The following is a 23,712-nucleotide window of genomic DNA, read 5'->3' as shown; positions in this document are numbered from 1 at the left end:
CTGTAGAGCGAGCTTCCCATCATACACAAGTCTTCTGTGAATATAATTTCGTTAACTATTTATGCATTCGTGTGATCACGAGTTATCATGCGAGCCACACTGAAATTAACAGATGGTGAATCAGTTATCTGTCTCTGGATAGTTTTGTAATCTAACCACTGCAGATTAATGTAACTGATATTCTCAAAGACGTAACGGGCTGAAATAGCTCTTTGTTTAGACTGTATTAATCAGAGTTAATGGTTTACATGTGCAACATATTACTAATCAGAAGTTGCTGTGATCATGAATCGGTAGAAGTACAACACTTGAACGTCATGACTCGCAAAGGTCTCTGCTATTTAATCAGATAATGTACAAAGTTCGAAAACAGAACAACATGAAAAAGTTTTGGCTGCCGAACGGAACTTTAGTCAGCAGTTGCGTGTATAATCTTTCATAGACAGCCCTGCAGCTGTAAGTGCCCTGCCACACCGGGATGCCACGGCAGGTCTACTGGTAGATACGCCAGACAGAAGCATGGAATGCAACGGAGCCTGCCGCACCTGGCAACAACCTGGGTGTGGCGGCTGTGCCGGCAGAGCAGCAAGTTCTGCTACAGATGGGCAAAAACCATCCGGTTGAAACCGATACCGGTATTCCAATTCTGAATAACCGATATTTTTCGGTATGTTTATTGTCTCGGCTATATCAGGTGTTCTTTTATTTTTTACTAAGAAACGAGTAAAAAACCGAAAGATCAATTAGCCATAGGAGCACTGCAAAAACTTATCTTTTTTAAATAAAATCTTCCTTTATAAAGGAGTAATTTTTATTCGTAAAATTTGCACTGTTTTTAAATATTGTTTTAGTGTAGAAAATGGGAAAAGTAATCAGTGCTATTTTAATAATAAACGAGCAACAAACACATACCATGTGAAATGGTACAGAATTGCTGAATCAGTTAAGTGCCTGTTGCCTACGTCATGGCTTAAGTTATGCATGTAAGCGCAGGGTGCCAGACTTGTCCTCACCCCCCACCCCCTCTCTCCCCCAGTCTGTTGCGGTAATTTCTCGCTGTCGTCGTCAGATATCCGTTGTACTGCAGAATGGCACCCACCCTAGTCTGGAAGTATTCTTTCGAAGTGACTCAGCAATGAAGTACAATGCTCCAGATACTTTAAAAGATAAAAGTTTTGTCTGCCGTATCTATGACATTATGAAGGATGCAAGAAATTATACTAACAGCATTAAATTAAAGACTTGACAACAATTCCTTCCTAGTATACAACTGTAAGTAGGCTGTTTAGGTTTTCTTTATGTAAGTAGGCTGTTTATGTTTTCTTATTGGCAACGTTACGTAGCGCTCTGTATGAAAATCACTGGCTGTGCTGTGTGCAGTCTGTGGCTAGTTTGCATTGTTGTCTGCCATTGTAGTGTTGGGCAGCTGGATGTGAACAGCGCGTAGCGTTGCGCAGTTGGAGGTGAGCCGCCAGCAGTGGTGGATGTGGGAAATGAGATGGCGGATTTTTGAGTACAGAATGGATATTATGAACTGCTATGTATATTATGCTTTTTCAACACTATTAAGGTAAATACATTGTTTGTTCTCTATTAAAATCTTTCATTTGCTAACTATGCCTATCAGTAGTTAGTGCCTTCCGTAGTTTGAATCTTTTATTTAGCTGGCAGTGGTGGCGCTCGCTGTATTGCAGTAGCTTGAGTAACGAAGATTTTTGTGAGGTAAGTGATTTGTGAAAGGTTAATGTTAATGTTAGTCAGGGCCATTCTTTTGTAGGGATTTTTGAAAGTCAGATTGCGTTGCGCTAAAAAATATTGTGTGTCAGTTTAAGCACAGTCTTGTATAATTTGTTCTAAGGGGACGTTTCACAACGAAAGTGGAATATAGCTGATCCACTGCCTGTGTCTAAATAATGTGATTTTATCTATTAGTAGATCTTGAAAGCGGACAAATTAAAACGAAAAATAGAGTGCTTCAATCTCAGTTTTCACTTTTTGGCACTCACTATTCGTAATGCTCAAATAATGATACAAACCTCGATTACAACATTAGTTTTGAACTGAGTTTCAAAAATTAGAATCAGTAGGAGAATGGCACTGATCATTTTCTTTTTTTTGTAGTACTCAACCTTTCGAGAAAACCAGCGATCGGACTAAGTTATATTTTATTTACTTATTTAATTCCATATTTTGATTCTCTGTTCCTTGACACTGAGAGAGTCAAAATTTTTCAGTCTTTCTTCGATTTCTACATCTAATGCAGGAGGTAATACGAATAAAAACCGACATCTCTGAATTAAGAAACCGGTTATTCTGAGTGGTTCTAACAGCTGGTGTGGGAAAAATGAGAGTCTATAACCGAAAACCGGTTGTTTCAGCGATAACCACCATCCCTAGGTTCCGCCGGCAGGACTGCCAGGCTGGCGGAGCTGCAAGTTGAAGGCACGGCGGCTTACCACCGCTCTCGCACTAGAACATACGTGGTTTCCTTCGCCCACGTCAGTGCTATGGATAGTTTTGACAGCGAATTGTTTGTCCGTGAGATTCAGATTGGATTAGAAATTTGTGACACTTCGTCTCGCGACTATTCGAACGGAACCTGAAAAACAAGTGTAGGGAATTGTGAGTGCCACAGATGAAGGCCACTTCGAAGATTACTCCCCTCTACGTTACATCAGAATAGCACACTTCCTGGACTTTGGTCGGCTGTACATCATGGAAATTATCGGTCTTCAATTTTGTCGCAGCCTGTTCCTCATGCTCCATTCTAGTGTCAAGGACTCTAGGCCACAGACAAAGCGCGTTTTGCTGTAGGGAATAGTAAGTAGATCAGCTGTATCTCCAGCTGTAGCAAGTGAGGCTAATGGGTCTCATACGTCAGACACGCCAGAATTATTTTAAGGAGGTAGACCAGAATGACATTCGATTTTGGAACTAATTTCATGATTTTTTTTTCCAACAAAGTGAGAAACAAATTACGAAATTGTCTTCGGAGTTTATTGCACTTCCTTAAGATTGTAATACGTATATTTTTAAGTAAGAAACTTGTACGAAGAAGACCATACACGACATGGACGAAAGGCTTTCGCGGAGTACGAGGGCAGTTGGTGAGAGCTAGCGAGCTGTCATCCCAAAGATGTTCGGGCTCACATGCAGTTCCTTTTCGTCGTAATGTCTTGGCTCAAACTCGTCTAGGGGCTGAACCGCACGTGTCGCATTACACGCTCTAAATTAGACACTTGTGACCTTCGGTTAAATTGTCTATCTGATGGCAAGTTTGCGAAATTGTATGAAACGAAGTTAATGTAACATATAATAACATTAATAATAATATCTGGAACTAAATTAAGGACCCATAAATGATGTACACCACACAGTTGAGATTTGGTTAGAATAATGTTTATTCATAAAGAAAGCTAATAGTGAAACTGGTCGTATTTAGAATTACTATTACACTCGAGCGCATATCCATTTGACACACCGAGCGAGGTGGCGCAGTGGTTAGACACTGGACTCGCATTCCGGAGGACGACGGTTCAATCCCGCGTCCGGTGATCCTGATTTAGGTTTTCCGTGATTTCCCTAAATCGCTCCAGGCAAATGCCGGGATGGTTCCTTTCAAAGGGCACGGCCGACTTCCTCCCCCCGTCCTTCCCTAATCCGATGAGACCGATGACCTCGCTGTCTGGTCTCCTTCCGCAAAACAACCAACCAAACAACCAACCATTTGACACAGTTCGAGCATTAACAGTCTCATTGCGAAACACAAGTCCAATACTCCACCTCGATATTTACACGAAAAGTTAGAGTTCACACCAGGCGCGCGGCTGCTCACAGTTCAGAGACTAAGTCCCGCGATATCACACAACGCGACATTTTCTAAGTCATTTCACTTCCTAGTTGCCTACAGACCGACTGTCCGCTTTCGCGTCTCAATCCGAACTGTCCGCTTTCGTGTCGCCAGCCGAACTGTCCGCTTTCGCCTCTGCACCAGCGCTCCCTCTGCCCGTCCGGCCGCGTTTTACCGCGCGCCGAACGTCTTCGCTCAAGTAGTGCAGTTGCCTTCCTTGAGGCCGTCCATCTGATTGGCTACAGCGTATTCTAAATTATTTTACATTTTAACATATTTAAAGAATCAAAGCTTAACCACTTTCACGTTCTAAATAAACTAACAGTAATATCCATTACCTAATAAACGTTAAATTCTTTTACATAAGCCGGCCGCGGTGGTCTCGCGGTTCTAGGCGCGCAGTCCTTAACCGTGCGACTGCTACGGTCGCAGGTTCGAATCCTGCCTCGGGCATGGATGTGTGTGATGTCCTGAGGTTAGTTAGGTTTAAGTAGTTCTAACAAGGGAACCTCCCCATCGCACCCCCCTCAGATTTAATTATAATTTGGCACAGTGGATAGGGCTTGAAAAACTGAACACAGATCAATCGAGAAAACAGGAAGAAGTTGTGTGGAACTATGAAAAAAATTAGTAAAATATACAAACTGAGAAGTCCATGCGAAGAGAGGCAACATCTAGGACAGTGGCAGGCAAGGAGCGCCGTGGTCCGGTGGTTAGCAAGAGCAGCTGTGGAACGAGAGGTCGTAGGTTCAAGTCTCCCTCGAGTGAAAAGTTTAAGCTTTTATTTTCAGTTTATGTGACAAACTCTTATGTTTTCATCACTATTTTGGGAGTGATTATCACATCCACAAGAAAACCTAAATCGGGCAAGGTAGAAGAATCTTTTCACCCATTCGTCAAGTGCACAAGTTAGGTGGGTCGACAACATATTCCTGTCATGCGACGCACATGCCGTCACCAGTGTCGTATAGAATATATCAGACGTGTTTTCCCGTGGAGGAATCGGTTGACCTATGACCTTGCGATCAAATGTTTTCGGTTCCCATTGGAGAGGCACGTCATTTCGTCTACTAAACGCACGGTTTGCGGTGCGGTCGCAAAACACAGACACTAAACTTATTGCAGTGAACAGAGATGTCAATGAACGAACGGACAGATCATAACTTTGCGAAAATAAGGAAAGTAAAATTTTCAGTCGAGGGAAGGCTTGAACCGAGAACCTCTCATTCCGCAACTGCTCACGCTAACCACGGGACCGCGGCGCTCCTAAGCTCAGGCTCTCCTTGATATTGCCTATGTTGCTCCCTGGACTACTCAGTTTGTATATTTTGCTTATTTTTTTCATAGTTCCACACAACTTCTTCCTGTTTCCTCGATTGATCTGTGTTCAGTTTTTCAAGGCCTACCCACTGTGCCAACTTATTACTAAATCTGAGGGGGGTGCGATGGGGAGGTTGCCTTGTAAGTTCTAGGGGACTGATGACCACAGCTGTTAAGTCCCATAATGCTCAGAGCCGTTTTCTTGAATCTTTTACATAAAACCAATACAATTTCCTTCTTAACTTTGAATGTCACAGCCAGTAGCCTTGCACCCATGTGCTTTCTGATAAATAAATAAAGAATAAAAGTAACCATTATGCACTAAACTTTACAAAAAAAAATTCTTTTACCTAATGATTCAATAAGGTGGCATGCAGTCATCGTTCAATGTGTTTTGCGTGGAGAAAATGGTAAGCTGATGCTTAACTGAAAATACTGATAGTTTAAATTTACTATATCTTGCAAGCAAATAAGTTACAGAGTTGATATTTACAATGTTTGTCATTTTAATGATGCGCTTCTATATGAAACGTCGATCGTTAAGATGGACCAAAGCGGTCAGATTTTATCATTCAGATCTTTGTTACAAAACTTGTTAATTTCACTTTAACTGTAAATCCTCAACTGTTATAGATATGATCAATATTCAAGTTTTATTGGGCTCACCATGAAACTTTATGGAGGATGGCAGATTAAAATTACTGTGGCCTCATTTCCTGCATTACTACAGAATGAAATAGCTTTCATAAATGTTTTCCTTCATGGCCGATCTTAGGTCTGCCATATTTAACACTGCTGGGTCTCCATGCCCACACACTGCTTCTACTGGGTTTCCGTGTGACGTAGGTTCTCGTCTGTCTCACTCGCACACTACAGCGCCTAGGTCTCAATAGACAATAGACGCCTGCGAGTTTCCCCATCTCGTAGTGAATCTGCGCCCTTTGTGGCACGCGGTCCTACACGACAGGATTAGTTTCACAATTCATGTAGGCTGACTCTTTTGGTCATATATTTAAATGAGAGCGCAATGCTCGTTAATTCACAAGTTCTGAACGCCATAACCTGGAACAAAAATTCAAAAAACTGCTTTCAAAGTGATGATATTATCTAACGCAGTACGTAATTATATTTAGAAATGGTATTTAACAATATAGCAGCACTTTGAAATAATTGTTGTAGAGGAAAAGAGGCGTTATAAAAACGTGTACCAAAAAATCGAAATAAAAATATGTCGCAAAAGTCCTGAGTACCAGAGTAGGAAAAAAAGCGACTGACAAGTTACAAAAAAGCATAATATAACTGCGTAATGTAACTTTAAAAATGTTAATTTGAAAATAAAAGCGTCTAAAGTTTCAAGTTTTATTTTTTAATATTGAAACTGAACAAACCTTTATTCGGCAATGCGAGCTCTGTAGAGCTGACTTCTTTTCCCAGACGTGCAAAGATTCTCAATTTAAGCAAGTATACAGACTAACTGGTTTCCGTTTACCAATCGAAGCGTTTTTTGCACGGCTAGGATTACCTTTTGAACCTTTTCTATCCCTATAAATACATTTGTTTGTTATTTTCAAAAACTCGCGTTTTAGTTAGTATAAAAATAAAGCGAAATGTCAAGTTAAGCAGACGCGAGGCAATAGCTTGCTTTCAGACTGTTTACCATATACGAATCATGTTACGAAGCGAAATCTTGTTGGTAATAGTTTTTTAGTTGATAGTAATGCCGTCTGTGGTACATCTGAAACTAACAGGACTCCTATTCAGACGGTAACTTCACAGTATTACATCGACTGCATTCGAGCGTTCGGATGCGCCAGACCCCTATACAGTAAATTGGGGTTTTAACGCATTTTAACATTTATTTCACTTTATATGAACGAATCTTAAAAATTGACCCTCTAATAAACATTTTAAGCCAGTAAAAGAATCAACCCCCCCACAAAAAAATCTGCCCTGGTCTACCCCCTTAAGAAATTACATGTGTAACCTAATGAGGCAAGTTTCCTACATTTTGTCTAAATCATTTATAAATAAAATTTCATTTTACGGTAATGCACTTTCAAAATAAAAACTGGAAAGTCACCTCTGTTTATACTTTAAAGTTACGACTCAAGCTGTTAATATCGCTGAATAGAACAAGTAATTAGCTACAAATTAGGCAGGTCACGAAAATGTTTTCTTCTGGCGAGATTTTTTCCTTAAAACATTGTCCTTTTTCATCAGTTTATCTCGGTAGATCTCCTCTAACTCGTCGAATGAATGCAGTGAAATTCTCACTAAACTAAAAATAAAAAACGTCAGCTCTGTTTTCTTGAATCATTACACAATGAATTAAATAAGCTGCTTATGTAACAATAAGCAATGAAGGCTTGTACCAAGAACTCCTTTTCCTCTATTCCCATTTAATCTAGAACCTGCCCACAAAGCTAATATCTCTTTTACTGAAAGCAAACTGAAGGCTTTCCCTTGGCGTCTCTGCTGGCAGACGTACTGGAGCCAATAGAGCGGAGCCAATGGAGCGGCCAGCAGACTTGCCGTGTTGCCCCATTGAGTTAGGGCCCTACCGGTATACTGAGCCTGCGCTTGCTAACTGCCTGTGGATTCTGCTAATACTGTTCTGATATGCATCCACAGAAACGTGCAAACAAACACTGGCGACACGACAGAAAGAAACAATCCATTCAAGAGAAGATTATGGCGCAACATTAACTTAGGAAATTAAAAATATAACTGAAATCTCTATATTAAGAACAGCGGAGGAGGACCGCCGTTTAGTGTCCCGTCGACGTCAGGGTCACTAAAGATTACCACGATGGAAGATAGAATGAGCCGTACTCGTGCTGAAAGAACCATCCCACGATCCCCATCAAGTAATTTATGGATATAGTGCAACCCAGATCAAGAAGGCCAAAAATAGTTCAAATGGCTCTAAGCACTATGGGACTTAACATCTGAGGTCATCGGTCACCTAGACTTAGAACTACTTAAACCTAACTAACCTAAGGACATCACACACACCGATGGCCGACGCAGGACTCGAACCTGCGACCGTAGCAGCCCCGTGGTTCCGGACTGAAGCGCCTAGAGCCGCTTGGTCACAGCGGCCGGTTCAGGATGAGCAGATGGCGGTTAGAGCTCCAATTATCTCATTTAAACAATGCCCTGCCCTATAGTCATCGGACTACCACAACTGGCTCAATTATTGAATTCAGTAACTTTTTTCGTTATTGTTCTTATACGCTGCTCGCTCTGTGTGAATATTAACGTATGTTTATAGCGCGTAAATTACAAAGCGTCATATGTGAAAACTGATCAGTTAGTATCAAACCACTGCCCACCATCAAGAGAAGTGGATCCGCTAACTTACCAATGCCTGCCCTACTGTGCCAAGTATGAGTAAACACTTTACTCGGGCACGGTTCATGAGTTTATTATTATAACTTTCGTATTGTGCTCAAAATATTGACCTTCAGCGGCGATATGTGCTCTAAAGCGATTGCAGACGACTATACGGTCGCTGAACTTCTCACGGAACTGGTCTTTGGAGGTACCGGTGTTTCCTTGTACACCCCTCGTTTTAATTTTTATTACTGATAAACGGCCGGAGATGCGAGTGACAAGCACACTTTTTTATTCTCGAAGTACCGTTCCAGCGATCTCCAGATCTTATGTCAGTTTCTGTAATTACTCCTACAGGGTGTTTCAAAAATGACCGGTATATTTGAAACGGCAATAAAAACTAAACGAGCAGCGATAGAAATACACCGTTTGTTGCAATATGCTTGGGACAACAGTGCATTTTCAGGCGGACAAACTTTCGAAATTACAGTAGTTACAATTTTCAACAACAGATGCGCTGCAAGTGATGTGAAAGATATAGAAGACAACGCAGTCTGTGGGTGCGCCATTCTGTACGTCGTCTTTCTGCTGTAAGCGTGTGCTGTTCACAACGTGCAAGTGTGCTGTAGACAACATGGTTTATTCCTTAGAACAGAGGATTTTTCTGGTGTTGGAATTCCACCGCCTAGAACACAGTGTTGTTGCAACAAGACGAAGTTTTCAACGGAGGTTTAATGTAACCAAAGGACCGAAAAGCGATACAATAAAGGATCTGTTTGAAAAATTTCAACGGACTGGGAACGTGACGGATGAACGTGCTGGAAAGGTAGGGCGACCGCATATGGCAACCACAGAGGGCAACGCGCAGCTAGTGCAGCAGGTGATCCAACAGCGGCCTCGGGTTTCCGTTCGCCGTGTTGCAGCTGCGGTCCAAATGACGCCAACGTCCACGTATCGTCTCATGCGCCAGAGTTTACACCTCTATCCATACAAAATTCAAACGCGGCAACCCCTCAGCGCCGCTACCATTGCTGCACGAGAGATATTCGCTAACGATATAGTGCACAGGATTGATGACGGCGATATGCATGTGGGCAGCATTTGGTTTACTGACGAAGCTTATTTTTACCTGGACGGCTTCGTCAATAAACAGAACTGGCGCATATGGGGAACCGAAAAGCCCCATGTTGCAGTCCCATCGTCCCTGCATCCTCAAAAAGTACTGGTCTGGGCCGCCATTTCTTCCAAAGGAATCATTGGCCCATTTTTCAGATCCGAAACGATTACTGCATCACGCTATCTGGACATTCTTCGTGAATTTGTGGCGGTACAAACTGCCTTAGACGACACTGCGAACACCTCGTGGTTTATGCAAGATGGTGCCCGGCCACATCGCACGGCCGGCGTCTTTAATTTCCTGAATGAATATTTCGATGATCGTGTGATTGCTTTGGGCTATCCGAAACATACAGGAGGCGGCGTGGATTGGTCTCCCTATTCGCCAGACATGAACCCCTGTGACTTCTTTCTGTGGGGACACTTGAAAGACCAGGTGTACCGCCAGAATCCAGAAACAATTGAACAGCTGAAGCAGTACATCTCATCTGCATGTGAAGCCATTCCGCCAGACACGTTGACAAAGGTTTCGGGTAATTTCATTCAGAGACTACGCCATATTATTGCTACGCATGGTGGATATGTGGAAAATATCGTACTATAGAGTTTCCCAGACCGCAGCGCCATCTGTTGTTGACAATTGTAACTATTGTAATTTCGAAAGTTTGTCTGCCTGAAAATATACTGTTGTCCCAAGCATATTGCAACAAACGGTGTATTTCTATCGCTGCTCGTTTAGTTTGTATTGCCGTTTCAAATATACCGGTCATTTTTGAAACACCCTGTACCTATACAGTATGACGGGAGATAAGTCATATTGATACCGCATGGTTTGCATACAGGTATGTCTTCCAATAACAGCAACAGCATGTCTGTTAGAACCCGCCAGCAGTGTGGCTAGAAGGGGTCTCGCAGAAAACGCAGATTCGTTGCCTGTCGGCACTTTTTTACCTGTGATGTCACAAGACAGCTGAGACAATTGCGTGTGTCATATTTCGCTGACATCAGCATTAGCACTTCCTCATGGCCAAGTTCTGCAAGGAATTATGGCATACTGCCACGTGCTGAGCTCAAGGAGAGGTTCGGGAGGGTAGGTCCCTGCCAAAATTCACCAGCACTTCTGCAAGTTTTTATGAAGCGTCTCCTACCCTGTGTGCGCTGCTCTGCCATTATGTTTGCAGTACTGATTTCCAAAATTCGTTAAAGGAGTGGCCCACCACTCACATTGTTAACTGTTGTTTCCTTTATTGTCATTTCATTTTCCTCGTGCCACAGGGGCAGGGGTGGGAGTGGGGTACTGTCATCAGATACAAGTCACCGCTCGTCAGCCATATGAGAACAACATTTTAAAACGTAGTATAAAGTTGGAAATGTCAGTTGACGAAATGAATGCTTGACATAATAAAAGGGTCCGCAGCTCGTGGTCGTGCGGTAGCGTTCTCGCTTCCCGCGCCCGGGTTCCCGGGTTCGATTCCCGGCGAGGTCAGGGATTTTCTCTGCCTCGTGATGACTGGGTGCTGTGTGATGTCTTTAGGTTAGTTAGGTTTAAGTAGTTCTAAGTTCTAGGGGACTGATGACCATAGATGTTAAGTACCATAGTGCTCAGAACCATTTGAACCATAATAAAAGGACATAGATTCAGATACATAATTAAAAATATAAGAGGTGGATTAGTTGATTAATTAAAAGACTGACATAGATGAAATGGCATCAGAATGTTTCATGAAAGATAAAAGACAGAGTGATACGAGCATTAGATAAAATAAGTAAAAAGTCAGTGTGAAGTAATGAGTGGGCCTAAACTGCTAGGAAGAGGGGTATCATGGGAATATGGCAGTGGGAGTAGTGCTTAAGAAGGTGTCTGTGGGTGTGGGTGGGTAGAGAAGGAAATCCGGAAGGTGAAGAGGGATGCCATTCCAGACCAAGTCTAAGGATGTGAGTGGAGAGGAGTTGAGAGGAAGAGAACCGTGACTGGGGGAGGTGGGTTGGGTTCGGTGTGAATGTGGAAAGTATGGAGGTGTAGCGCTGGGGTAATTTGGTTGCAGAGACGTGGCAGAGTGTCAGGAGCAGTTAACTGAGGGGAAACGAAGGGCTGGATAGTGTCGAGCCTGCTGTGTAATGTACGATGTTCGAAGGTGTTCAAATGGAATAAGAGGGTGGGAAATTTTATAAGTTGGTAGACGATGCGGGTGGGCGACGTTAAGCAGATTCGAAAAGCTAGGCGGAGAGCATAGCGTTCGAGGATCTGTATGGCGTGATAAGAGGAGGGAGGAGCGGAAGCCTATATCGCATTTGCATACGAGACGATGGGTCGGATCAGGGATTTATAGGTGTGGAGGATTATAGAAGAGTGTTATCTCCATGGTCACAGTCAGTAGTTTTGGTAATTTCAGCCTTTTGTGGGCTTTATGTTGGATGGTTAGTAGATGGGGATTCCATATTAGTCGGCGATCAACTGTTAGACCGAGATATTTTAGCGTGTTAGTTAACTGGATAGGAAGGTCGTAAATGCTAAAGTAAAAGTCGAGGGGACGAAAGCTGTGGGTAGTTTGGCCTACGATTACTATCTGCATTTTGGTAGGGTTGATTTTGAGGAGCCACTAGGTGCATCAGGAGGCGAACTGAGTATGATGGAGCTGGGCGGATCGTTGAGATATCTGACGCGTAGGGTAGAAGGCAAGGATCGAGTGTCATCGGTATACTGGAGGATATGAAACGTTGGAAGGAGCTTTGGTATATCGGCAGAGATACGAGGACAGAACCTTATGGTACACATGCAGTGGGATGGAAGATACAGGAGTCAGTGTTGTTGATGTTGACATGTGACGGACGTTTAAGGAGAAAGGAGGCCATGGGGCAGACATAACTTATGGGAAGGTTCACGTCGGTAACTCTGATTTGATCAGTCAATAAGAAATTCAGCCTTCAGTTGCAAGGTAAGGTAAAAAGGCTGAATTTGTTATTGTCTGAACTAAAGCGCTGCATTATGTTAAAGATTTGTAACTCTGATCTGAAGCTATATCGTTCTTCATTGAACACTGGAATGAGTAGAAAGATTATTTTTCTATCAATAATGAAAAATAATTGAAAACCAACATTTATCTGTGTAATATAAATAACGAAATTGGAATTTGTACTTGTTAAAAATGATTTTTTTACAGTAAATACTATCCAACAAGTTCTGAAAACGTAAATAAAAAGAAGTCAACTTTCACATCCTACTTGTCCCTGTCACCAGCAGACTGGTGCACTATACAGAACGAATACTTGGTGCATCCAGCACATGGTTGCATAGTACAACAAGGAAGTTTGTTCTCTGTACCACAACTTCGTATTACCGTCAATAGAGTGCAGCGCAGGAATAAAACGGAACAGAGTACTAAATTAAGTATTTTTCCGCATCTCAGACGAAAAATTTCTAAAATGCCTGCAAAATACATTATCAAAATACATTTCGTATTATAAATTCGAAAAAGTGTGACGATTATATCGCTTGTTGACGCTAATATGTGAAAAAAAATTGTTCGATGTCACAATATTGCAAAAAAAGTCAGAAATGTAAAAGAAATCACGAGTTAATTTCCACATAAACACATCTTCATCAAATCAGTTTCCAAAATTCAGAATTATGTGCGCCAGTGGTAGATTCCAATGCCTAATAACAGTTCACTTTTAAAAGTTAGGCTTAATAATTTGATGTTATAAACTATCCTGGCTAGGCTTATAGCTGAAGAAAAATGCATGTTAGCTGAACTGTCAAATACACAGACTGAATGCCACCAATCACGCCTTCTCACAACACTAGTTCAAAGTATACTTTGCTGAATTTAAAGACTTTCTTCAGCATCGTTTTATGAGGGAAAAAGTTAATACATAGTGTTATTCATTGGATGGCAACGGCCTTGCCACAGTGGCTACACCGGTTACCGTGAGATCACCGAAGTTCAGTGCTGTCGGGCGTGGTCGGCACTTGGATGGGTGACCATCCAGGCCTCCATGCACTGTTGCCATTTTCCGGGGTTCACTCAGCCTCGAGATGCCAATTGAGGAGCTACTCGACCGAATAGTAGCAGCTTCGGTCCAGAATACCATCATAACGACCGGGAGAGTGGTGTGCTGACCACATGCCCCTCCTATCCGCATCCTCCTCCGAGGATGACACGGCGGTCGGAGGGTCCCGATGGGCCACTTGTGGCCTGTAGACGGATGGTGGTTATTCATTGGACAAAAATATAAATATTCATTGTCAGTTATTGCTATTATTACAAATGACGCAGGCCTACAGCAGTTTGCAGTCAGAAGGCTTAATCAAAACTTTATAAATTGCTTTTGTCCGATATTATTACTCCCAATATTCTAAAAAAATACGGCAGAAGCATTAAAATAGCGCTTTACTTACCTAAACATGTAAAATGTTTATTTAATCTGTGAAGTTGCTTTTCTAACAACAGTGGCTCGGGAAAATTAAATCCTGTAACCGACTACACCATCACAAATACACACGCGCGCGCAGACACGCGCGCCCACACACACACACACACACACACACACACACACACACACACATACACACACAACAAAACTGTCTTATTAGGGACCACGGGAAAAACAAGTTGTTTTTAGTACCAGAATATGACTTAGACAACAGAAGAACATTTAGGCCTACTGCTTACAGTAACAGTGAGAGATGTGAGATTTCCATAGACTCTGTCAGAGTCGACATCTCTCAAAAACGTCTTATCATCTACTCTGAGATGTCTCACACTTTGTAAACTCAAAACAAATATTGCCCCATTTAAACAGTCTGTTCAACTCATTCACATAAACGATTATCGTAATATAAACTAAGTCAAGACGGAAATTCGATTTCGTACACTTTACAGGCACAAAGAACCATCGTAATTCGACCAACGCCTAACTAAAGCCATTGTATGACCACCCTCCATTGCCATAATGCTAAATGAATGACACAGCACGTATTGAACTGATGTTATTCTCTGTAGCGTACTGGTATGTAGATGTAATGACGTCAGAGAGTCTGCCAACCTGTGATGCTGTCCCAACAGAAATATACTCTTAATATCAAGCCCTCAACCACATCGTCAATGTTAGGACTTCCAGTAAGCAAAGCTCAAACAAAATGGCAGTAAATATTACGAGGTATGGTACCTCAAGATTGCAGTGTAACAGCATGATTGTGCCAGTTTGCAGAGGCGAAGATATTGACTTCGTAATACACAGACCCCATAGACAAAATATTGTGGCTGCGTCACCAATAGCGGTACAGAACCAGCAATAATTTCCAAAGTTAAGAAATATATTCTATAACAGAGTAGTTGAAAAGAAAGATACAAGTTATCGTGTACACACCGAAACAGTTTCGCACAGGGATCAAACCCACGATCAGTATCTTGTTTGAACTCATAAGGAATCTCCTTGCAAATAGAAGATTTTTTGTTGAATTACAGGGCAAGAGAAGCAGATGGAGATCACAGAAAAAACGGAATACCCCAGGGAAGTGTGCGTGCTCCAGCTTTGTTTAACATCTACACAAAAGATCAACCACCACCTGAAGGAGCACAGAGCTTCGTCTATGCAGATGGATGTGCTATCACCGCCAAAGCCAGCTGCTTTGAAACTGTTGAAGAGAATCTGTCCAAAGCAGTGAGAGAACTGTCAGCTTACTACAGGGAAAACTACTTATCACCAAATCCTGGAAAAACACAGACCCTGCTTTTCCATTTTAAAAACAGGCAGGCAGCTAGAGCCCTCAAAAACACCTGGGAAGAAACATCACTAGAACAATGTACGTATTCCAAATACCTAGGGGTCACCCTTGACCGTGCATTAACATATAAGAGGCATTGCCTAAATACCAAGCAAAAAGTGGCAGCCAGGAACAATATCATCAGAAAGCTAACAGGCGCAACATGGGGAGCACACGTCAGCACTGTGAGAACTGTGTTACTCTGACGTAGAATACGCAAGCCCAGTGTGGTTCAATTCTTGCCATGCCAAAGCAGTAGATGTCGCTCTTAATGATACTTGTAGTATCATCAACGGGTGCCTGAAACCTACTCCTCTGGATAAAGTGTACAGTCTCGCGGGAATTGCACCCCCCAACATTCGCCGAGAGATAGCAGCATAAAGTGAGAAGAAAAAATCAGAAACATCTGAAGCTCACCCCCTATATGGCTATCAACCAGCAAACCCACGACTAATATCCAGAAAGAGCTTGCTCAGATCTACCGAGGCTCTAGTTGGGGCACCACAGCAATGCCGAATAGAACTATGGCGTGCAAGGCTTACCATTACCCGGCTACACAGAGAATTGTAGTACATGGAAATCCCTCAATAGACTACGCTAGGCTGTCAGGAAATGTAAGAGCAATTTGAATAAATGGATTTTCCTAGAGGAGCCGCCACTCTGTGAGTGTGGAGCAACGCAGCCGACCTTCCACCTGCCCCAGTGTACCCAATGTCCAGCAACATGGACAAGAGAGGACCCGCTACATGCAACGCCAAATGCATTAGAGGTTGCAAACTTCTGGGCAGCAAAAGTGTAAATAATTGTCTGGTACATATGTATACACACGACATGTAAATATTGTACATTATTTTTATACAAAGTAAATGCTTCTGCCAGGAATAAATAAGTTCTGCAGTGGTCTACTGCCAAGTAATATCACTACTTCTACTTTACTAACAAACTTTATGTACAAGAAGATGACCCAACAATGAGAATCTGCCCAAATAGTCTGTTGGCTAACATATAAACAAATCAGTTAGATGAAAACTTTTTTCAGAGCTATTGTACAAATATTGAGAAAAAATACTACAGATGCTAATTGCATGACACACATTATCTTGATTGACATTATCTTGTTTGATGGGAATAAAGATGAGATATAATAAACAGTTTATTGCAGAAAATGAAACAGATACTGGCATAAAATTCCTTGCCTTACAATTTAGTAAATTTAGTCGCCACCATAAATTTCAATACACGAGGAACATATTACAGCTAATGTTCCAGTCTAAAACAGATCATGTCATCTTGAACGATATAAAATGGCATAAACAGTACTCTAAAAATGGAATAATTTCGATTTGATACTGAAAATAAATCCACATAATTTTACAAAATTAACCATATAACTCAAAATAATAGTTATAGCTTTGCCATAATCAATTAATTTCACAATAAAATTAAAAATGTTGTTACATGTGTACAACAAACACTACTTGCGCATAGTTGCCGTCCCCTCCTTGCCCCCCACGACAACTCTGTGAGATATTCACTGGTAACTTTTCATATTACATTGAAACAGGTTCTGTGCTAAAAAGCTCATATTAATTTTTTCAGAGATAATGAAATGAAGGATAAACTAACTCGTAATCTACGTCTACATAGTGCGCCACACCACAAATTCCACATTTATAAACTGAGCTGCTGTGCATATCCCAAATTTTCTATTTGCTAAGGTGGTATGAGTTTCGCCGTAAGATACTAGTACTTTAACACATAGTAACATCCGGGCTAAAATACGAGGGTTGCTCAGAAAGTAAGGTACGATCAGTCGCGCAATGGAAACCACAGTGAAAATCAAAACTGTTTTCTTTTCACATTTAGCTACACCTTCCAGGAACTTCTCTACATAGTCACCGCTCCGACTGAGAATTGTCATGAAGAAGAGAGTGCATGACAGTTGTGTTAGGTGGGCTGCATTCATTAAGGCAATGCCTCTCAGTGGGCCCTCCTATTTGGCGGGAGACATTGTTGTTCTAGGCACCTTTACTCGCTGTCAGTGCACTCACAACTGAAAAATAGTCTTGAGGCGATCGACAGGCGTACTAGAGACAATGCCCAAAACGTCTGTTAAAAGCCTTGTCGGATTTTCACAGTGATTTCGATTTTGCGACCGATCGTTCCTCGCTTTCCGAATAGCCCTCGTATTTAAATACATCATCTTCTGATTCTTTTAATGCTCAAATGGACGTGCAGTGTCCATCAATGAAGGTATCATAGTGATACTTCATATCTTTAGGTGCGGCCTGTTCCAGATCTTACCTCAGATATCATCCTGCTTTGCATATGCGATTAGCGTGTCGAACTTACATTTCTTCAATGCTTTCCAGATCGTTCTGTGTTTACCGTACATTACTCGCAGATTTATGAAGTAGCTCGTGAGTGGTTAGGACGTAGTTGCTAGAAATGTAGAACGCTGATCATATTGGCTTTTGGTGACATCGAGATGACATTGAGATGTCTCTGTTCATATCTTTACTCGGCAGGTGGGTTTTCCTCTAACTGTGAAACGACAACGTTCTCATGCTCCGTAGAGCGACACGTCGGTCAAGCACCATTTTCCCCTGAACCTGGCTTCCCGAGAAGACGGAACTGTAGCGAGCGGCTGCCCGGAGTGTATCCGCTGCAACGTGTGTGGTCAATACACTCGAGTGAACTTTGCGTGCAATACCGGCCGGTATCTCACGGATTGTCGGGTTGAGACTCGGAACTCGTTAAAGCCATAGACGGCTTCCTGCAATGTCTTCTCCTGTGCCTCTGTCTTACTAAGCCAGCAATATTGCCATATGTCCCCATCCATGGGAACAAGGCTGGTAATTTCCTAAAATTGTAGAATTTCCGATCATGGAGAAATGGCCATGGAATTCTTGACCCGGTCTCTACTGGCTCGTGAAACTAATGTTGTCTTTGGGTGATGCATGTTAAATCATGTAGTGGAAGACAGGTAATAAATTTCTATGTTTAGGACTGGCGGTTCATGTACGCTCTTTTGCTTAATGGTCTCGGAGAGGTTTTCGCAAGTGCTGTTCAGAGGTGGGGAGAAAGCCTTGGGGGCCCTGGCAAGGCAGTTGGTTGCTTGGTGGATCTGCAAACACTGCTAGTGATTTGTTTTGGGTTTCTGCCTTCTGCTAAGTCATTCCGGGGTTATACTTCAACTGTTTTGGGACTTGGAGATTATTCAGCTGCGTCGGTATAGACAGAATGAAGGGTTCGGCTTCACGAAGTCAACCTGCTACAACCTATGGCATATTCAATTAGCAGCTCCAAGACTCAGCAGTCGGCGCCTCCATCTTCGGCTACGATTGCTGCAGCCACCTTAAGACTGCAGTGGAGAAAGCGAGGCTTAAACTCGATTTACAGCTCAGTCAGACATTCTGAGGGACTTCATGAGTTATGTGAAGCCCTGCGTTTTCTTTTTTTTTTTTTTTTTTTTTTGCAAGACAGACAATAAAACGTCCACCTACATAGAGTTAAATGCCAACTAATTATTTGCAGAGGTTCTGTCCCGGTTCATAGTTAAGTAATAATAAACATCAGCAAAACCAATTACATTCATTTCCTTTCTGACCTCAAAAGTTCACAGGAGACAAATACTGCACATGAGAGCCAACAGATACAGATGGTACATTGTTCGAAATTCGTAGGCGTTCATACAGATAGCACTTTAACTGGGAAGATCACATCCACTAAGCCCTGAAAAGGCTTACTGCAACAGCATTTGCCATCCGGATAAGCGTCAAAATCGAGAATATCGACGTTTCAAAATCTGTATACATTAGCTACTTCCATTCACTTATGTGTTACGAATAACCTTCTGGTGCAGTACAACGCTGTCGACAAATGTCTTTGCAAGTCAGAAAAAGTTAGTTCGATATTTGTGTGGAGTACCTCCAAGAATCTAATGTCAGACAAAATGGTTCAAATGGCTCTGAGCACTATGGGACTCAACTTCTGAGGTCATCAGTCCCCTAGAACTTAGACCTACTTAAACCTAACTAGTCTAAGGATATCATACACATCCATGCCCGAGGCAGGATTCGAACCTGCGACGGTACCGCTTTCGAGGTTCCAGTCTGTAGCGCCTAGAACCGCACGGCCACTCCGGCCGGCATCTGATGTCATATTCTTTTCAAGTAAACAGGGAAACTAACCACTACCTCACAATATCTCCTTTAGTCATGATGTTCACGCTCTACAGTCCTTCTCAGTATGAAATGAATGATCCCTACCATCATCATAACACAAGAAGGAACTATGACACACACTATGACCTGAAAAAATCATGTCTGATGAAAAAAGGTGTAAAATATACAAACACTAAAATCTTCAACGCTCTTCTAAGTAATATTAAGTACCTACGAAGTAATAACATACTATTTAAAAGTAAACGAAAGGAGTTCGTGCCCGAAAAAAGTTTCTATCTCTAGAAGAAGCCTTTAGCAGTGATAGAAAAGATTATTTTCCTTGAATTTCTATGTATCCCTACTTTATTATATCTTGCTGCATAATTTACATTAATGTCTGTTCTGTACGTGAAGAAGAAGGTCGTTTTTACTTTATAAATAATTTAAGCATCTCCAGCATGCATTATAGTCCTTTGGATAAGGATCGTCACGATTTGTTTCATATGTGGAGTAATATTTATTCTGATTGGACGAATGATTCGGGAATAGATTAGGAATAAAAACACAAAACTAACTATCATCAAGTAATAAAAAGAGCTATTTTGCAACATTGGCCTTTTGTCCTTTTGAAACAGTTATAAATAATTATTTAGCTAACATCATAAAATTGTATCTTAAGCTCCATGTGAGAGTGTATTTTTTACTATTATTTTCTAATTTATATTGTTAATCTTTGTTTGTGGATCTTAATGATCTGAACATAAAAATGAGTTAAGTGTTTTGACTCGTTCCACATCCATGCCTTAGCACACAATCATTGATCTATGGAATATTTATCGCAATAAATAAATAAAAATAAAAGTTAATTTTTCTTCTTGGTATTTTCAGTCTCTAACCACTCATGAATCAACTAAGCGCGCTATCAGCTGTAGGTCTATTCTAGCGGTTTTTCAGCACTTTCATTCCGACCGATGACCTCAGCAGTTTGGTCCCATAGGAATTCACACACACACAGACACACACACACACACACACACACACACACACACACAGCTCTTTCATTCCAAATTGTACTCCGACTGCGTACTCTGTTGGTGTCACTCCTCTTCTACCCAGGTTGAAATACTGATTTGTGTGTTCATAAATTATTTACTGACCACTCCTTCACTTTATTTGTCCAGAGTAATGCCGGTGGTGACCCGTTGTAATTCTCTGATGTTCTTAGTTTTTTAATGAATAAAAATAAAATGTAATCAGATCTAACTCGTTTAGTACTTATTAGATTACCCAAAATATTGATTGCCAGAATTCCCTAGTCGTAAGCCAGTTGACGAGGCAACCTGACAGTTTCAGGTATTTAATTTCATCGTTTCTTATGGGTAACAATGGGATATCCGTGTTGCCCACGTGCTTCATGGGGGTATTTTACTGTGTACCAATATCTGGTACGATAATGTAGTAAGATGCCTGTGCTCACAAAACACTGACTTCTGGCAACATTCAAGAGAAAGAAATTTCAGTACATTTGTTGGAAGGATTATAAATACACAGCCACAGTTACAGCAGTTCTGACAGCATCCTGGCTGAGTAGCTAAAGAAACCAACGGTCCCTACAAAGTATCATCGAACATTATAATTTTATTGCTTGAGAATACGTATATATAACATTCATAGATGAGTACAATATTTTCTTATACACATTTCACATTTAACTGTATTTCTTCTGGCTAACTCTAAAATTATTTGGATTGTATAGTACTTAAATAATAAAACAAAAACATTTAAGTCTCTTCACAGTCTAGGCTCAGAATAAGAGTTCTGAGACGTAACAATAACTGAGAATTATTTCGTCAGTGTGAGAGTTTACTTCGGCTTCTACTCCCGCGTAAATAGCAGAGGATAATTTAGCTTTTGAGGATCATAATATATCAAACCTAATAAGGAAATAAAAACACTAATACGTTTACTTGGAAAAAAAGGACTACCACTGTAATTTCGATTGTAAATATCATATAAACTAAATGCATCTGCTATTTTACCACCTTATTTTTTACTAGGATCTGCCAAAAAGATAGACCTGAATACCTGTCCAACATGTGCACAGTCTGACTCGTTGTTCAGATTTGGGTATCGTCAAGGAAGCTGCCTTTGGTGTGTTGATATATAAAGGAGGTAGAATGTGGACATCGCGAGCAACCTGTAAATTCTGTAAGTCACAACTCATCTTAATTATTTTATATTGCAAGATATAAATGTGGAAATTTTTACAACAAGCTCTCGTTGTCGTATGTTTATAGGCGGAGGTTCGAAGTATAATACTTATGAAATAATAAATTATGATTCTTTCAAAAAGGGCGTGGCTTTTAACCACTTTCTCCCTCACTGATAATACAGTTTCTTCTCTTAATGCAAATTTAAGTGAACAAAAAAAATTATCTTTGCTTTAGAGAGGCGCAGACACCTTCGAAATTGCATGTTAGTGAGATGTTTATTGAAAATACGTATACGTTATTACTGCGACATAGTTACCAACAATCGATCTCGGGACGTTTCACATAAAATAGCTCCGCTGCTGATGTATACTGTCGTGTATTAATTAAAAGCATATGCCACCAATTCTATTGTTAGAAATGTGTAACTTCATCAACAGATGAGTCATTTACTTTTTAAACACCGTAAAGCTAAATGCCAACTGACTGGAGCTGCCAAAATCAATTGAGCAATGATCTTTCGGAAGTGAAAGACCGTACATTACGCTGTTCTTCCTTTAACTGCAGATAAGCGTCGATTAATGACAGCAGCCATAGCTAAAATGAGTTATAACACATGTTATCAGGCGAAAACATGACACTACATGTCCTTAGTGGAGTAATTTTATGTGAAATGTTAACATATTTAATGTTACGGTTTGTGTTTCAGTAATAATGTATGGCGCCCACGTTCATATTAAACGACGAGTTCACATAAATTTGATTTCAGAAAAGAATAGGCGTTTGCAAATCCAGGCAATCACTCGTTTGGACAGTACGACTGTTAACAATTGTACTATTAAGATGAACTATAAAATAAACTGCAACACTAAGGTAGCAATAACGTCCCCTTTTTTACAAAAATGTTATTATCTTCGGGCGTGGCGTCTACAAAATGCTCGGTAAGTAAAGGACTGCTCCATCTATTTTCCTTCGGGATACATCACATCACAGTGGTGTCCTTATGGACACGCACAAACTTCGTACTGACTGACCGTATGAAACTATGTTAAAAGTAATAAAAGTAAAATGAAAACCGTCTTACTGTTTATCAGGATTCATTTTCCTCGTCTCTGCCTCTCTCTGCCACGCACGTTTCAGTCATCCTCTGTGGGTGAGCCCTAGGGTAGAAATACCAGTAAAATTACTTCCTTAATCATTCATAGAAATTACACCATGGTATTCCATGTAACATGTTCACAGTAAAGTCTCTGGTTTTTATGAAAGACATGATTTACACGGCACAGTATATTTGTCGCTATGTTTTGCGCAAATAGTAAAATTTTGAAGTGCACAAATATTACGATAGTAGTAAATAAAAAACTATTATGATTATACCTTGCTTGATTTTAGAGACTTATACTCATCTATGAGGTATGAATTAATTAAATTGTATTCGTGGTTCTTTGTTTGTTTAACATTACAGTAATATTTTAGTGTATCCACATCCATTGGAGGGCAGGAGAATTGTGAATACAGTAATTCAATGATACTTGCTACTTCATTTTTTTTTAGTTTAATTACGTTAGTCGCAATTATATATCCATGTAACGGGGTGTTCTCTCTGCCACGATAAGCAACTTTAGAAGAATTTTCAGTCCGAATGTCTAGAAGCTAGTTGAAAAAATTACTGTTTTCCAAATAACACGTTTCGATTATTCTTTGCATTCTTGCATAAATACATGCGTTGAACCTAGAGTTCTCGACGGGTCACATGAAGTACTTTTAGTTTTTGGTTTCAGGTTGCTTCGGGTCTGTGATGATATGGTAGCATGTCTCCGATTTCCTGCCAGATTTTTATAGTGGCCATTCCACAACAGGAAACTTGGTGTATTCCTTCTATGTCATCCCTTTGTAACAAACCGATACCTATTTTTTTCTGTTTGGATGTGGAAGCATCGTAAAACG

The sequence above is a fragment of the Schistocerca cancellata genome, chromosome 2, assembly GCF_023864275.1.
Source record: "Schistocerca cancellata isolate TAMUIC-IGC-003103 chromosome 2, iqSchCanc2.1, whole genome shotgun sequence".
NCBI lineage: Eukaryota > Metazoa > Arthropoda > Insecta > Orthoptera > Acrididae > Schistocerca > Schistocerca cancellata.
Note: the sequence above shows the minus strand (reverse complement) of the source record.